Source organism: Marmota marmota, unplaced genomic scaffold (assembly GCF_001458135.2).
Source record: "Marmota marmota marmota unplaced genomic scaffold, marMar, whole genome shotgun sequence".
NCBI classification, from domain to species: domain Eukaryota; kingdom Metazoa; phylum Chordata; class Mammalia; order Rodentia; family Sciuridae; genus Marmota; species Marmota marmota.
In genome coordinates this window covers 17362002-17375728 of record NW_025999977.1, presented here as the reverse complement: position 1 = coordinate 17375728, position 13727 = coordinate 17362002, and the positions used below count along the sequence as shown (strand labels likewise).

Below are 13727 nucleotides of genomic sequence, written 5' to 3'. Positions count from 1 at the left end.
TTTTTTTTGCTACCCACCGTCAGAATGTTCAACTCTTTATTTCAGGTAGTAGGGAAAGAAATACCTGAGTCTGAATTTTTTCTTAGGGCATCTACCCTACCTTCCATCAAGTACTCCTCAGAGATTCAAGAGTGGTGGTAATTCAAGAGGCTGAGGCAGTAGGATTGCAAGTTCAAGACTAGCCTCAGCACCTTATCGAGATCCTAAGCAACTTAGTGAGATGCTGTCTCTAAATAAAATATAAAAAAGGCTGGGGATGTAGCTCAGTGGTTAAGAGCTCCTGGGTTCAATTGCTAATACCAAAAAAAAGAAAAGAAAAAGAATTACTCCTCAGACTAAATTTAGTGTAAAAGTCCTAAGGGACAGTTTCAGAGAGAAGGGGTTTGGGGTGTGGGTCACAGCCACCACATACAGGGAGAAAATTAGAGCAAAATTTTTTATATCAGGAATATTCAGTCCAGTCCTCTGAGCTCCCACAACCTAATCATTTCATTATGTATTTCAAGACTTCATTGCAGGGAGTTCCTCTGAAGATAGTATTAGGGGAAGATACTGGCTAATGCTTACATTATCTTAAGAGGGCCCTTGCTCTCAGGCTTATGGACCTGATATATAAAGTACTGCTACAAATTCTTCCCAACCTCTTATTTGTATCAAGGAGGAAGAAGGGGAAAGAGGTAAAGAAAAAAAGCAAGAAAATAAAAATGGGGAGGGACATCAAGTTCCCTTGCCTTTGATATGGATGCCCTGGACTTGCTGGGAAGTTCTTTGTCCAAACCTTTTAGGGTGTGAACCAAGCTCAGATGGAGTCCAAGGAAGGGGTGTTCTAAGGAAGATAAACTAGAGCCACTGCCCTCAGACTCAGTCTTCATCATCATTCAATGCTGCAGTCTAAGAGTTGCTCCCATCATCTTCCTCCCCACCTCCTTCTTATTCTCTTCTGGTCATGGTAAAGGATAACAGTTGACTTAAACAGTCTGACAAATGTGTCCCTGGACCCTGGAGCCACACCTCCTCTCCAATCTTTTCTTGCAGACTCCTGGCTGATAAGGACTGTACATCTGAACTTGGTCCTGCCTCTTCACATGCAGCATACTCCTTAGGCAAACAATTCTCAAGCCAGAGATCCATGTCCAACCTGTATGTACTGTTTCCACAGCTCCTCAGCCTGGCTCTTATATTGTTCTTATGGGTCCTGGGAGAAGAGCTGCCCATCTCTACCATGCAATTCCTGTTGCAGCTCCCTTCTTAAATATAAATCCTGATAGAACATGTGGTATCTTTTCAAGGATGGCCTCTTTGGCTCTCCTTGAAATTTCATCTTCTTGGAAAATAAAAACATAGTTTTCTGGATGATATCTCACTTCCTCCACATTTCCTGAAACTTCTTTTGGCATTCAGTTCAGTAGACATTGGGGATAAAAGATTTCTTTGAGTGCTGAACTACAGTAGGACAATCTTCATTGGGTTGATGATAAGTATTCCCTCAAACTACTGTTTCTCCAGGAAATCTTGAATATATATACTTTTGCTTCATTTGCTCTAGAAGCTCCTCCACGGGGTTTTTTGTTTTGTTTTGTTTTTAAATGTAGATGGACACAATACCTTTGTTTATTTATTTTTATGTGGTGCTGAGGCTCAAACCCAGCGCCTCGCACTTGTGAGGTAAGCACTCCACTGCTGAGCCACAACCCCAGTCCCCTTCCATGGATTTTGATTAGGTCCCAATTGTACTGCGAAATTAGACTAGTGCTTTTTTTTTTCTTTTAATTTTCTTAGTCATAGATGGACCCAATAGCTTTATTTTTATTTATTTATTTTTATGTGATGCTGAGGATCAAACCCTGAGCCTCATGCATGTGAGGCAGGCGCTCTACAACTGAGCCACAACTCCAGCCCCAGTGCTTCTTTGTGAAGTCCATAATTACATACTTTTTTCTATTATTTTCAGGAATTGTTAACTTGTTCTTTAGCATCTAATTCTAAGTACAATACTTTTTCAATTCAAGAAATCTCTAACCATTTAAATGTGCACATTTCCCTAGAACAACCCTTAAAAGCTACTTTTTCCTAGTCTAGACATGACTCTGTTACCTTTTTTTTTCTTCCAGAAACACAGAGGTTTATTTAGGGAAGCAGATACATATCCAAGAAAGAATAGTGGCAATCTCAAGACAGAGACACCTTTGGGATTACGCAAGGAATACACATTCAAGGGAGAATGTGGGCCATATCAAGAGTGAGAGATATGTTTCGGGGGATGACTCTGTTACTTTGAAGTGATGCTGTCATCGGGTAGGAGTTTTTTGTTTTGTGCTTCTGGGAGGGGAGAGTACTGGGGATTGAATCCAGGGGCACGTTTGTACTGAGCCACATCCCCAGACCTTTTTATTTTTTAAGACAGGGTCTCACTAAGTTACTAAGGCCAGCCTTGAGCCTGCAATCCTCCTGCCTCTGCCTACTGAGCCTCTGGGATTACAGACATGCGCAACTGCACTTGGCTTGGGTGGAATTTCATTCTGCATGCATTCAAGAATATCCTCTTCTAACCAGGATTTGGTCATGAGGTGAAGCCATTTCAAGGTCTTTGGGTCTTTTAATAAGATTCAAGGCTCAAAGTTCTGTACTATCAAGGCTCGGCAGGTAAATTATTTTCACAAGTTCTGTACAGTGTGTGATTCCAGATTTCTGAAGTTTCTAAAATCGGTTTCATCAGTATTTGTAGCAAAGTCCATTCACACAATACCCACCTGACTCAAGTCTGTGTTCTCTGGGCTCCCTAAATCGCAGTTATAACTTTCTGAAGTTTTCATAGTCCAGCCAAATCCAAATATCTCTGAACAGAAAACATTCTACTTTTGGGATCGATTTATATTAGGATTTTTTTTCCCTCAGCTGAGGAGCCCTGAATTTAGGAAACCCCAATGTTTTATTTATTTTTTATTTTTTTATATTTTCTGGTCATATACAAAGTATATTCACACCAATTCATGTCTTCATACATGTATACTTTGGATAATAAAGATCATCACATTCCACCATCATTAATAACCCCATGTCCCCCTTCCTTCCCCTCCAACCCTTTTGCCCTATCTAGAGTTCGTCTATTCCTCCCATGCTCCCACTCCCTATCCCACTATGAATCAGCCTCCTTATCTCAAAGAAAACATTGGGCATTTGGTTTTTTGGGAATGGCTAACTTCACTTAGCATTATCCTCTCTAATTCTATCCATTTGCCTGCAAATGCCATGATTTTATTCTCTTTTATTGCTGAGTAATACTCCATTGTGTATATATGCCACGTTTTTTTTTATCCATTCATCTATTGAAGGCTATCTAGGTTGGTTCCAGAGTTTAGCTATTGTGAATTGTGCTGCTATAAACACTGATGTGGCTGTTTCCCTGTAGTGTGCTGTTTTCAAGTCCTTTGGGTATAGACCAAGGAGAGGGATAGCTGGGTCAAATGGTGATTCCAGTCCCAATTTTCCAAGAAATCTCCATACTGCTTTCCATATTGGCTACACTAATTTGCAGTCCCACCAGCAGTGTATGAGTGTACCTTTTCCCCCACATCCTCCCCAACACTTACTGTTGTTTGTCTTCATAATAGCTGCCATTTTGACTGGAGTGAGATGAAATCTTTGAGTAGTTTTGATTTGCATTTCTCTAATTGCTAGCAATGATGAACATTTTTTTCATATATCTGTTGATTGACTGATTGTATATCATCATCTGAAAAGTGTCTGTTCAGGTCCTTGACCCATTTATTCATTGGGTTATTTGTTTTGTTGATGTTTACCTTTTTGAGTTCTTTATATACCCTAGAGATTAGTGCTCTATCTGATGTGTGAGGGGTAAAGATTTGCTCCCAAGATGTAGGCTCTCTATTCACCTCACAGATTGTTTCTTTTGCTGAGAAGAAACTTTAGTTTGAGTCCATCCCATTTATTGATTCTTGATTTTAATTCTTATGCCACAGGAGTCTTATTAAGGAAGTTGGGGCCTAATCCACAAGATGGAGACTAGGGCCTACATTTTCTTTTATTAGACACAGAATCTCTGGTTGTATTCCTAAATCCTTGATCCATTTTGAGTTGAGTTTTGTGCGTGGTGAGAGATAGGGTTTTAATTTCATTTTGTTGTATATGGATTTCCAGTTTTCCCAGCATCATTTGTTGAAGACCCTATCTTTTCTCCAATGTATGTTTTTGGCATCTCTGTCTAATGTAAGAAAATTGTAGTTTTGTGGGATAGTCTCTGTGTCCTCTAGTCTGTACCATTGGTCTACCAGTCTGTTTTGGTGCCAATACCATGCTGTTTTTGTTACTATTGTTCTACAGTATAGTTTAAGATCTGGTATAGTGATGCCCCCTGCTTCACTCTTTCTGCTAAGGATTGCTTTAGCTACTCTGGGTCTCTTATTTTTCCAGATGAATTTCATGATTGCTTTTTCTATTTCTAAGAGGAATATTATTGGGATTTTTATCAGAAATGCATTAAATCTGTATAGTGCTTATATTAGGATCGTTGAAACCCCATCCTGACTAGGTTTCTGCAACATGGAAGTTCTTCTCATCTTTTTGGGGGGGGGGGGGTGAGGGGCATGGGGGAAATATTGGGAATTGAACCCAGAGGCACTTTACCATGAAGCTATATCCCTAGTCCTTTTATTTTGAGACAGGCTCACTAAATTGCTGAGATCCTTTCTAAATTGCTGAGGCTGACCTCTAACTTGTGATCTTCCTGCCTCAGTTTCTCAGAGTTGCTGGTATTAGAGACATGCATCAACATGCCCAGCTGGGCTTTTTTGCTCTTAAGATTCATTTTACCTTTCTAAAATATTATACTTCAGTATCACTTTTTTGGTTGTTTTATTTAATTATATTGAAACGCCTCTTCGTAAATGGTTTACCTATAACAAACTTTCTTTAATTGAAAAAAAAAAAACCTCCTCTTAACCCTACAATTTCTCTTATTCCAGCTTTCTTACTTTCACAGAAAAATTTTAACTGGTGTTCCAACTCCTTATCAACTCATATGCTTCTCCAATCCAACTTTACTCTGTTATACTTTGATAGGATTCTTAAGTGGTTTGGAGAGATTCTGCCCCCACCTAAAGCCCTCCCTGACCCCCTTTAGAGGAATGAGATTCTTTGCCCCTAACCAGCAGGAAGAAGCTACAGAAGAATGACCATTGTCTCCACCCCTGGTATCTATAAAAACAAAAAGGGAGGAATATTGGCATCAAATCAAAATTGGCATTAGACCAATATTGGCATCAGATTCGCCATTTAAGGTCAGGAGCCATTTTATCTAGAGGTTCCAAAGTTTCGATTCTGAGCAGTGCTACTTAACTTCTGGTAAGAATAGTGCCACTAAATCTTCAACCCCACCCAGCTTAAACTCCTAAGCAGTTTATGAAATTCCTTTTGCAGGCCATAAAGCTGCCTACACGCTGTTGCTTTCCTTGGAGGGGCAGCCTTGTCCATTTGCCTCCTGTTACCACAATAAATCTCTTGTGTGAGATTCTAGAGTGTGGTGTAGTCTCTGAACTTCGTGTAAACTCTATGAGTGTCCTTTCATATTCCACCCAATCACTATAGTCTCAACTCTCCAATGACTACTTCCTAATTCAATCCAATGATCTCTGTTCTCTTCCTTTTTACCATTCTGACGCATCAAGCACTAGTGACCAAGCATAGCAGGCCTCTAAAGCGAAACAGGCAGAACATTTCATGGTACTTCTATTTACAACTCTTTATCCCCTATTGGATACACAAATCTTGGGCTTCAATTACCATTTTTATTTTGACAGATTCCAATCTCTAGCCTACTCTCTCAACCCACAGCTCTATGTCTGACAGACAAAGGCTAAGCTATACAAGCACAGAAACTTATTGTAATCCCAGCAGCTCAGGAGGCTGAGGCAGGAGGAGCATAAGTTCAAAGCCAGCCTCAGCAACTTAGAAAAGCCCTAAGCAACTCTGGGAGACCCTGTCTCTACATAAAATATAAGACAGGGCTGGGGGATGTGGCTCAGTGGTTGAGTGCCCTGGGTTCAATCCCTGATACCAAAAAAAAAGCGGGGGAGAGGGATGTGGCTCAGTGGAAAATGCCCTAGATTAAGTCCCTAGTCCCCCCCCCCCAAAAAAAAAAAAAAAAAGAATAAAGAAAAAAGAAAGGGCTGGGGTTGTGGCTCAGTGGTCGAGCACTTGCCTGGCATGTGTGAGGCCTAGGTTCAATCCTCAGCACCATAAATAAATAAATAAATGTTCATTGACAACTAAAAAAATATTTTAAACAAAAGAAATGAAGACAGGACAGATAGATGAAAGAAATCTGGATATGTACAATAAATATAATTTACTGCATACACACACACACACACACACACACACACACACACACATATCCACGCTTTGTAATATATATCAAAAAAAAAATTCCCCTTATCTAACTGAGTATTTGTACCCTTTGATCATCATCTCTCTGTTACTACTATCATATTCCAATATCCTCTTGAAACCACTATTCTATTTTCTGCTTCTTAGAATTTGATTATTTTAGATTACACATACAAATGAGAACATATGACATTTTTCTTTATGGACCTGGCATATGTGATTCAACATAATGATCTCCAGTTCCATCTATGTTGTTATAAATGACAAATTTTCTTTTCTTAAGGGTAAATAGTGTTCCATTGCATATGTATGCTACACTTTTTTTATCCATTTATCTATTGATGGACACTTAGGTTGGTTTCATATCTTAGCTATTGTGAATAGTGCCTCAAAGAACATGGGAGTGCAGACATCTCTTCTACATACCGATTTCAAGTCTTTTGGGGAAGTTGAGCTCAGAGGCGCATGCCTGTAATCCCAGGGACTCAGGAGGCTAAGGCAAAAAGATTGAAAGTTTGAGGCCTAAGTAATTTAGCAAGTATTAGAACACCGCCTAGGTTCGGGTAAATACCCAAAAGCAGAATTGCTGAGTCATATGGTAGTTCTATTTTTTAATTTTTGAGGAATCTCCATAATGACTATACTACTTTATATACCCACCAAGAGTATACAGGTGTACAGGTGCTCTATCAGTGAGCTAAGCCTATTTTATTTCTTATTTTGAGAAAGGATCTTGCAAAATTGCCTAGAGTGGCCCTGAATTCGCAATCCTCCTACCTCATTCTCCCACATCACTGGGATTGTAGGCACACACTATCAAATCCAGTTCCATTCATAATCTTTTAATGCTCAAATAAATTCCAATAAATTTATTTTTTCTCAAGTTTTTAACAAAAGTCAAAACGAAGTTAGTAAGGAAGACTGGAAGCCTATCTGTTTTACAGCTTGAAAGTTACATGATGGTAAAAGGTTATTGCTAGCTGGACATGGGGACACTTGTGTGTAATCCCAGCAGCCTGGGAGGCTGAGGCAGGAGGATCGCAAGTTCAAAGCCAGCCTCAGCAAATTAGCTAGTCCCTAAGCAACTCAGTGAGACCCTGTCTTTAAAAAAAAATTTTAAAGGGGGGTGGAGGGGTGCTCAGGATGTGGCTCAGTGGTTAAGCATCCTTGGGCTCAATCCCTGGTACCAAAAAAAACGTTACATGCTGTAGGAACCTTATAATAAATATAGAAAGAACAAGAGTTCTTACATTCTTTTCCTTGTCTCCAATTTCTTTTCTCTTTCCAGTACATTCTCTACTCTGCACTCAGAATTATATTTGTATAATAAACAACTAATCTGGTCAGTTATCAAAAATACCTGCCCACTGCATACAAAATAAATTCAAATTCTTTAGTCTGGCATTCACCTACCTAAATTAGGCATCAGTATATTTATCAAAATCTCACTTCCCGTTAACATAACTACCATGCCCTAACCACACAGTTCTGCTCATCTTTTAAAACCCAGCACAAATAAGGAGACTAATGATATGTGAATGACTGACTAGTCACCAAGACGACCAAAAAAATAAGCATGGTAGGCCACTATTAGGCTTATAAAATAAGCATGGTAGACTATTAAGCACCACATTTGGTAGAGAGACCCACAAGAAAACAAATAACTGTTATTTAGTATAAAGGATGTGATATAAAAGACAAGAAGAATGCTGGACACGGTGGCACATGCCTGTAATCCCAGCAACTCGGGAGGCTGAGGCAGAAGGATGGAAAGCTCAAAGCAAGCCTCAGCTATGACGAGGCACTAAATAACTCAGTGAGACCCTGTCTGTGGGAGGCCAACATTACCGGTGACTGAGTTACACTCCCCAGCTGGGTGCTGAGGCACTCAGTCACAGAAATAGGTGTGTCTTGCTACAGCCCCATGGGTGAAGCTATGCTCACCTGTTCCTTTGTAATATAACCCTTTGCCCTGTTTAGGATAGAATCTTCCATGGAAGTGCCTTGTGTGTGTCCCCTCCTCTTACTGTGCCCTTGGGTGTGGCCTACCCAGGTGTCAGTCAACCTGCTGACAGTGGACATCATGAAGATAGACTCAGCCCCCTGAAACCTGACCCCTTGCCTCATTTGAATAGCTTCTCCTCAATAAAAGGGGTCAGCTCCTGTGTGTGCTCTCTCTCTCTCTCTCTCTCTCTCTCTTTCTGCGGACCCTTAAGGTCAGAGGAGTCGTCACAGCAACCCCAAAGAAAAAGGTATTTGTGTCTCTTGTGTGGTTATTTCGTGCAGCCCAGTTAGCCCAGTTTAACTAGAGTGACCCCTGAGCCTTTTAGTCGCGAGAACAGAAACCCAGCACCTGTCCCTAAATAAAATACAAAAAAAGGCTGGGGATGTGGCTTAGTGGTTGAGTGTCCCTGAGTTTAACCCCTGGTACCAAAAAAAAAAAAAGAAGAAGAAGAAGAAGGAGGAGGAGGATAACCAAATTATTACTTCAAACAAGTAAGATCAGAAAACACCTCGTAGGAAAAAAAAATAGGTGTTCTTGGGTTAAGAATAACAGTTAAAAATCTATGTAACACTTACTATATATGCCATGTTCTATTCCAAGCACTTGACATACATTAACTCACTTAATTTTCATCTTCTTAGATGATAGAAAAAGATAAAAAGTTTAAGTAGAACAAACGTAACAACTGTCATTAACTGAATACATACAACATGCCAAGCACTGTGCTAATCACTGAAAACAAAACTGAATTAAGGTTTTTAATTTAAATAAACAAGACATTGCAGTTATTTCATTTTGTACCTTAACTAGTAGGTTTTAACCCCAAAGAGTCTCACCTTTTTAAAAAAGGATAAAATAAAAAAGAATTTTTTTAAAATAGGATAAAAGGATTAATTTAAATACCTATATCCTACATCCATAATATAAGTCAAATGTTTAAACAAAAATATGCTTTGCCCAATTTTCTCAATAGTACTCATTCAACAACTTCCTGTTTAAGACAAACTAAGCACTCGTTATTTTTCCTTTACTTCCTACCAAAATCCCACTGAACATTCTTTCTTCTATAAAGAAAGAATGCAGTTGGAATTACGTTGAGAAATAATCTGGTGGAAAGAAAACTGCAACCCAGAATAAATACACATGTACATACATGTGAGAAGGCTACAGCAATACAGGAGAGACTCAGAGACAGACCCCTAAGACAGCAGAGTCTCGAGAGGTACCTTAGAGGTACCTTAGAGACAGTAGGAATAGAAAGAAGGAGGGACTGTTGAACTTAAATCAGAATTAAAATATTTATATAAAATGTCCAAACAAACCTTTTACTACACTCCATCACCCATAGACAGTCTAGCACCAACATTATTGGCTTTTGGCTAAAATCACATCTGTTTTTGTTGTTGTTTAAATTAACAGTCTACCAAGGAAGTATTGGAGCATTCTCATACTCCACAACAAAACCTTCTCCTTCTGTATTTAGGTAGAGGGTAGAAGGAGAGGAGGGAAAAGGCAACTCCTTTCTTACATTTCACCCAAAGCATCCTAAAGTGAAGCTACAGCTAAAACTCTGCCCACTTAGGAAAAGCTCATTATTTAAAAAAAAAAAAAAAAAAGGAAAAGCTTTTAAAACACAAAAGGATGGAAACAAACAACTGACCTGAAGGGATCAGAGCTATTTTTGAGAACAGAAGATAAATATTTTTTTAACAGAAGGAAAGATTTATTTTGGATCATGATTTCAGAGATTTCATAGTCACTTGGTCCCATTGCTATGGGCTTGTGGTGAGGCAGAACATCATGGCAAAGAGTACCTGGTGGAACAAAACTGCTCACCTCATGGTGGCAAGCAAGCAGAGAGAGAGAGAGAGGAAGATAAATATTTAAAAGTTGTGTTATCCTCCAAGAAATTCATGAAGACGTGGCATCCATGAAAACGAGAAACTAGAAACCATAGAAACAAAAACCACAACACTAAAAAAGGAAATCAAAAGGAGAACTCTGTAAGACCAAATGCTACCATTTGTTAAGGTCCTATGCAAATGCCAAGACTATTTTATTGATTTCTACCCTTTCTTCCTCTCACCCCTGCCAGAGGTAATCACCCCATCCTATGAATGTCCACAATACTTTATCTGCACAGTACCTTTCTAACATACTCTTACTTTGTACCTTTTAATATAATTAGTTACATACAGGCTATCTTCCTGCCTAGGTGGTAATGATTTGGGAGACTTAATCTATACTATATCACTTTTATATTATCCTTAATATCTACAACAGTACCTCCAAACAATATGTTAGATGATAACTACAACTTGCTTGATCTCTGCCCAGAACTGCAGTGTTGCAGTTAAACAACACAACTAAGTACAGTGGAATATGCCTCTAATCCCAGTGGCTTGGGAGGCTGAGGCAGGAGGATCACAAGTTCAAATTTAGCCTCAGCAACTTAGCAAGGCCCTAAACAACTCAATGAGACCCTGTCTCTAAATAAAATACAAAAAAGGGCTTGGGATGTGACTCAGTGATTAAATGCCCCTGGGTTCAATCCCTGGTTAAAAAAAAAAAAAAAAAAAAAAAACTCCCTCACTGAGAGAAAAGGGTACCTCTGACAAATAAAGGGGAATTGATTTAGAATCCAAGAATCAGAAAGTTAAATGAAATTTAAAATTGTGTATTCTGTGCCATATATATATATATATATATATATATATATATATATGAAAAAGTCAAAAGACTACTAAAAGTAATATGTTTTCAAAATAACAAATTCAAGGCTAACTTTTGAATTGATAAAATTCAGCACAATCTTCCACAACTTTCTATCCAAAATCCTCTATGACGATAACTGACATACATAATAATGACATCAAGGCAGGGTAATATTAAGTGACTTATGACCATTACAGATGAAATGCAGGACCACTTACATTAAAGGCAAAGTAGGTATTTACTACTTATATTGCAAATGTAATGAATAGCTGTATAAGTTCTGGAATGCAAAAAAAAAAAAAGAAAGGTTCTCTGCTTATCCCTGAACATTTTCCTGTTCCACTGATATTTAAAACTTCATCATTAATATTCATGTTTTTTACTTAAGAGTCTAAACCAGTGGTTCTCAACCCAAGTCATTTAGCATGAGGACATTTGGAAATGTCTGCATTTTTGGTGTCACAAATTGGGGGGTTGGGGAGAGCCAAGGGTTGTTACTGGCGTCTACTGAACATAAGCCAAGGATACTACTAAACATCATACAATACACAGGATAATACTCCACAACAAAGGATCACCCAGCCCAAACTATCAATAGTATCAAGATTGAGAAGTCCTGTTCTCAATTCTGCTAAAGTACAAAAGCATACGGTTTTTATTAATATAGACCTTAGCAAGTCTCCCATTTCAATCTACTCCAATCAGGCCTACCTTTCCTTGTACTCCTCTTCCATGTTGCTACATTCAACCATCCCTTACATCCCAATACAGTTTCTCAGCAACATCTGAACCATTTAGCTATTCACTCCCTCCTTAAAACATTCCTTTCTCCAGACTTCCTTAATATCTGTTTTCTGGTTTCTTTCTGCTTTAACTGGGCACACTTTCTTAGTCCATTTTGTTAATTCTTCATTGCTATTTGGAGATGTAATGACCTCTGTCTCTCCACCACCACCACCACCACCTTTCTTTCTTGGTACTGGGGAATGAATTCAGGGGTTCTTAATCACTGAGCCACATTTCCAGACCTTTTTTTTTTTTTTAATATATTTTATTTACAGACAAGGTCTCACTGACTTACTTAGGGCCTCACTAAGTTACTAAGGCTGTCTTTGAGCTCACAATCCTCCTGCTCAACCTCCCTTTGTCTTCCCTTCTTTATCCTCATTTTTCCCCTAGATGATCTCAGCTAGTACCATGGCTTTAACTACATTTACAGGCCAATAACCCTAAATTTAGAACTTCAGCCTGAACTTCCCCTCCCACTGAGTTTCAGAGTTATTTAACCAAATTGGATGTCTAACTGACGTGTACAACTTAATGTACCTAAAATTGATCCTTGATTCAGAAACTGTTATTATTATTAATGTATGTATAAATAAAGAGAAAATACATATCAGATAAATATTAACAACTGGGGAATCTAGGAGTTCATTACACAATTCTTATAGTTTTTATGTAAGTTTGAAATTATTTCATAATAAAAAGTAAAACAGAAACGCTGATTCCTACCAGAATGCATTCTGTTCTTTTATCAGTCTTCCCTCTTTCAGTAAGCTACACCAGTTGCTCATGAAACAATATCTAGACATCATCACTGATTCATCCCTGTAAAATCATATCACATCTAATCTACCAGCAAGTTCAAGATATTCTACCTGAAAAAAAAAACACCAAATCAGACCACTCCTCCATCTCTACTGCTACCAGACTCCTGAATGATAAGTTTGCCCCATATTAGATTCCTAAGGCTGCTATAACAAATTGCCATAAACTGGATAGCTTAAAACAATGGAAATTGATTCTTTCATAGTTCTGGAAACTAGAAATCTGAAATCAAACTGTCATGCACAGAAATGCTCTCACATGTGCTCATGCACTGTCTCTGAAAGCTCTAGGGGACGTTCCTTCCTTGCCTCTTCCTGGTATGGTGGTTGCTAGCAATCCTGTTCCTTGGTTTATAGAAGGATCACTCCAACCTCTGCCTTCCCCTTCACACAGCATTCTCCCTGACTACATTTTTCTCATAAGGACACCAATCACTGGATTAGGGACCTCCCTATATCAGTATGACCACTTCTTAACTTGAATTACATCTCCATTATATCCTGTTTCCAAATAAGTTCACACAGAGGGTCTGTGGGTTAGGACTTCAACATATCTTTGTGGGGAACACAATTAAATCCACAAAACCCCTTATAATCAATTTTTAACACATCCTATATAGGTTTTCTTTCACATAACCCTACTTTCTCTGCTGCATTTATCTATGCCAGAAATCATTAAGTCTTCTTAATCATAAACTCCACTGAAAGCAGACTCAATCTCTATAGTCCCAGAGAGTAAAACAGACCATACAATTTTTTTCATTTTTATTAATCAAAAACACCTTTTTGCTTTCATGGTTTTAGGACTTCCTATCTCATTAAACACCAAGCTCATTCAAATACTCCCCTAAATTTTCTATTTTTTTGTTGTTGTTATTGTTATTCATTTAAATATTTATGAGCTGGGGATGTAGCTCAGTGGGTACAGTGCTTGCCTTGCATGTATAAGGCCCTGGGTTCAATCCCCAGCACCACCAAAAAAAAAAAAAAAAAAT

General features: G+C 38.5%; 1 protein-coding gene across 5 annotated transcripts in view; it reads right to left on the bottom strand.

The window, feature by feature from the left end:
- Positions 1-13727, bottom strand: part of Asb3 (ankyrin repeat and SOCS box containing 3) — a 148649-nt gene that overhangs the window by 86483 nt on the left and 48439 nt on the right. The gene's annotated exons all lie outside the window — the stretch shown is intronic.